Source organism: Gekko japonicus, unplaced genomic scaffold (assembly GCF_001447785.1).
Source record: "Gekko japonicus isolate JY-2015 unplaced genomic scaffold, Gekko_japonicus_V1.1 scaffold414, whole genome shotgun sequence".
Lineage (NCBI taxonomy): Eukaryota > Metazoa > Chordata > Lepidosauria > Squamata > Gekkonidae > Gekko > Gekko japonicus.
The window spans coordinates 861,899-866,847 of NW_015162491.1; positions in this window are offsets into that span (position 1 = coordinate 861,899).

Sequence of the window (4,949 nt, forward strand, 5' to 3'; positions counted from 1 at the left end):
TCTCCATTCTTTCCTAAATGAATTTTTCCCATCCTTTAAAAAATATATTTGCATGCCAGCACTGAAACATTTCAGTGCTAGAGGGCACTTGTACCAAAACAATCAGTTCCATTGGGAGGCAGCCAATCATTGCCCATTTATTTTCTCTACAACCCAATCTATCTTATGCATGCATGGGCGGCAGCAGATTTCAAAGTTTTATTTTGATACAAGTTCCTGAGAGTCAGCAGTAATAGTAGAAAATAAAAAGATAAAAATAAGGAGGACACATGCAGTGTGAGCACAAAACAATGAGCACGGATTATGGGTGATGGAGAAAATGGTGTCCTCCTCCGACAGAGAGGTAAAATTATTGAGACTCAGTCAGCCGCTTGCATATCACACATGCCCAAATGCAAAATTCGGCAACTAACTAAATTTGGCATCTCCTGGGAAGAGTCTGCAAGAAGGAGAGAAACATAAAGTTGTTCGGCAACATAAAGTTGTTCAGTTCTTCCTGGTAAAGTTGAGAGGATCGGAGCGATATACTGAGATTGGAAGTCATTATAGAATGAGCAGTGCAGCAGACCATGTTCAATAGACCACTTTCCCTGTATGGACAGAGCCATTGAGGGAGTGGGACATGATGGTATCTGCCTTCCAGGAGGTCTGAAAGTAGAACGTTAAATTTCAAGGTGATCAGTGGGAGTATCTCTTGTCAAAAGCCCTTGGCCCTCATGGAAGCATGAAAGAATATTGTTTGGTCAAAGAACTGTTCAGAGGGGTGGGTGTTTGTGTGCATAAATGCGGAGCTTCTTTTGGGAGATCAGCCACCACTCCATGTGAAGTTGGTGGCTCAGCAGAGTGAAGTGAGGAGAGGGCTTTCATGGAGCCTCTCCCCCAGGAAAAAGCACTGGAGACTGGGGCAGGCTCATCCTGGAAGTGCCCCCTCCATGCATGCTTACATAAGTGTAAGCTCCACTGAGTTCATCAGAAGTAAGCCCACTTGAGCCTTGACCTGGGCAATTTTGTCATATAGAGGGGAGGGGTGTTAAAAATTATCATCTCCTGGTGTATACCACTGGAGGTCTGTACTTGATACAAGTCAGGTAAAGGAATACAACATTTTAGGATGGGAGCCAATCAGAGAGACCACTGAAACATGGGAAAAGAGGCAACCAATAAGGGGTGAGACATGTACACCAGGAACAACCCTGTTATAGTGTGATGAGTGGGAAATGTACTTTAACGGGGATTGCGCAGCCCCCTTGATGCTGCTGAAACACTGGAACACTTCAGTGCATGTGTTCAAAAAACAAAATAAAATGAAAAAACACTCGGAAAATCAATCCTCGGTGTGAATGAAAACAGACAGCACTGTGATGGGGGGGGGATGGGAAAAATGTAGGTGTGGACTGATCACAGTGATAGCACAATCTTTGGAACTACCATGGCACGGAGAAAAACTGGAAAGGTGGCTGCAGTCTGGAAAAGGCCCCTGTCTAGTATCCCTCTTAAGAGGGAATGGTGTGGAAAATATGACATTAGTCAGCATCCTGGATCTGGGAAATGAATAAAGAATTCTAATCCTCTTCAAAAATGTATCAGGAAAATAAAATTTAGTCAATGTAGCAAAGATACATTTCCAGTATATTTTGTCAAAAGTTTTGCCCCAGCATCAAGTGAGTTAATGGCACCTTGATCAGATTGCCTACTATTTAAAGTAATCATAGCAGGGACCAGTCTGAGATTACCAGAGCCTTGCAGCGCTTGTATAAATCCTATGTATTCTATGTGTACCAAAACTGTAACAACTTTTTGAAGTCTGTTAGCAAGAACAGCTTTTAATATCTTAGCATCTACAGTAATCAAAGAAATAGGTTAAAAATTTGCACACTGAGTATGGTCTTTGCCAGGTTTTGGGATCATGGTGATATAGGTATCATATAACAACCATGGCAATGAGCCAGACTCAAAGATCTTATTTATGCAATTCGTTAAATTTTGGAATTAAGAAATCTGAAAAGGTTTTCTACTGTTCAATAGGCAACCCATCTGCTCCTGGGGATTAGCCATTATTCATATTCATTATCACTGCCCTTATTTCATTCATGTACAAAGGCTCAGCAAGAATCTGTTGATGAATAATATTTAAACATGGAAAATCAATATGAGAGAAAAATGTTTCCAATTTTTTTCCCCTGAAAATGTTTTGTTTTACTGTACAATTCAGAATAAAGCTTATAAAATTGTGAATTCATTTCAGTAGAGGCAGTATGTTTTGTATTCTTCTCATCTTTGATCAAAGCAATATAGTTCTTATTCTTTTGCTTTTTATATGTATTTATAAACACTATCAATGAGACAGCCATATGACTACCAAGAAAAAGAAAAGTTTCCTCTGATTTCAAGAGTTTGAACTTTTTGGGATAAAATGTGGACCGTGACAATGCTCCTTAACATTCTGTTCTACAAATCTATATTTTTCCATGCCAGGAGCCCCTTTCAACCATGATGATTTTAGTGCTCTTCCCAGAATAGCATACTACACATGATCCTCCTGAAGACAATCACCTTTTTGTGCATTGGGTAATGCATGCTTTTTCCAACATGTGTTCAGAAACCCAGATTTTGATTTTGATTTTTTTTTTAGTGTATGTGCTTACATGTAGTGAAGCTGGAACAATGTGTGTGCTGCCCTATTCACACAAAATGGCAACCACATCTATTGAGAGAATCATACATAGCGCACTCCCCTTGAAAGCAAGATAGGAATACCAGAATTGTAGTGACTGAAGAGGTCTAGGGAATGAAGCAGTTGACTGAAATTGAGGATTTATTCACACAGCAAACTGCAGGGCTTTTAGCTGTGGTCCAGATTGCTTATAGGGAAATTCTTATATGAAGGCTCCACATGCAGTTGTCACATAATTAGGCATACCCCACTAGCCTTCTCTAGGGGCAACCTTACCTTTCACACAACTCATAAATCTATCAGAACCTATTACATTGTTAAAAGAAACATGGGAAAAGATGCAGATACTATCCAGAGTGCTATCCTATCATGTGGCACAGTTACCATTTTTACCAGTTTGGTGTAGTGGTTAAGGGCGCGGACTGTAATCTGGGAGAACCAGGTTTGATTCCCCACTCCTCCACTTGCACCTGGCAGGATGAACTTGGGCAAGCCGTAGTTCTGACTAGAGCTGTTCTTGAAAAAGAGCAGTTTCTGTCAAGAGCTCTCTCGGCCCCACCTACCTCACAGGGTGTCTATTGTGGGGAGGGGAAGGGAAAGGAGTTTGTAAGCCACTCTGAGACTCCCTTGGGTAGTGAAGGGCGGGGTATAAATACAATCTCTTCTTCTTCTTCTTTTTATAGAAGCAAGTATAGAATCTGAAAAATCTTACATGCTATTTGGTAAACCCCCTCTCTCTATGAAATACCATGTAGATTAAGTTAAGTGAAGCACTTCCAAAGGGTAGATAGTCCAACAAGTACTGACTGGATTTTATTGGCTATCTTGTGGACAACAGTTGTAAAAGGCACTTGCAATGTTTGTTAACCTTTACTCTCCTTCCTTTGCTTTGTGTCTATGATTTGTTCTGAACACAAAGAAATCTCCCTGATTTACCTCTACTTGGAGTTATATTTGAATCATTGATGAATCACCCTATAAAAAGTAAAGGATCTCTTCTCAGATCTGCTTTTGCTGGAAGATCCTTGAGTTTCCCATGAGACTCTATTTAGTTCACTTCAGAACAGCATGCTAAATAAGCATGCCAGAAATAAGGTGAACACTTGTGCAGCCTAAGTGTGATAACTACGATGTCGCAGGTAATATGTTGAACACTCCCAAGGAGAATCCCCTATGGCACTTATTAACACTTGAACTGTTGGCCATACCATATCAAGCCATTTATTCTAGCAGTTTCCAAGAAAGGGCCTTTTTAGTGGTGGCCCTAAAACCATGGAATTCCCTTTCCTGAGTGACCCTCCCCCCCAAAAAAGCCACCTTTTTGTCAGATTTCAAACACCAAATGGAAACTTTCTAGTTCTTTTTTGTTAGCATCTTTTCTATTGGTATTTTTATGACTGCTGAACTGACATCTTCCCCTGTGGTTTGCATTGTTTTTGTCTGTGCATACATAAGAGCTCCACACTTGTTGGATTGTATAGATACTCAAAGTTCACCTTTTTACTTGGGGGGGGGAAGGAAGAACTAAATCTAGCTCTCTGCCTACACTCTCCATCCCGTGTGTGTAGAGTGCTGTCAAGTTGCAACTGACTTACAGCGTCCCCATAGTGTTTTCAAGACAAGTGGTTAGGCAGAGGTAGTTTGCCATTGCCTTCCTCTGCAAAATCTTCCTTGATGGTCACCCACCCAAGCACCAGCCCTGCTTAGCTTGTAAGTTCTGACAAGATTGGACTATACGATACCATTCCACATCCCCTCCATCCTATACATCTAATCAATTTAAAACATCTGAATGTTGAGTCATATAGGAGATCACACATGTAGCTAACATTTGTACTGGAGAACAGAGGTATGAAAAAAATCAGTCTTTTTTGGGTTCGGTTATATTGAAGCCAAAAAATATCAGTATTTCCTGATATTCCCAAATCCCAGTATTTGTATGGTATTAGGATTCAGGAAATAATTGTGATTGTCAAATATTTCAGCTCCATTATACCCTATGGGGACCATTATAGTCAGTAGTCCCCATAGGCTATAATGGAGAATCGATCCAGGGGTACCTGGAACTCTGGGGAGGCTGTTTTTGAGGCGGAGGCACCAAATTTGCAACATAGCACCAGCTGGGGGAAAAAAGAACCCCAAGTTTCAAAAAGATTGGACCAGAGGGTCCAATTCTATGAACTCCCAAAAAAGGTGCCCCCTTCCTCCATTATTTCCAATGGAGGTGGGGAAAGTATTTAAAGGGACTGTTCCTTTAAATGCCTTTTGCAAGCTG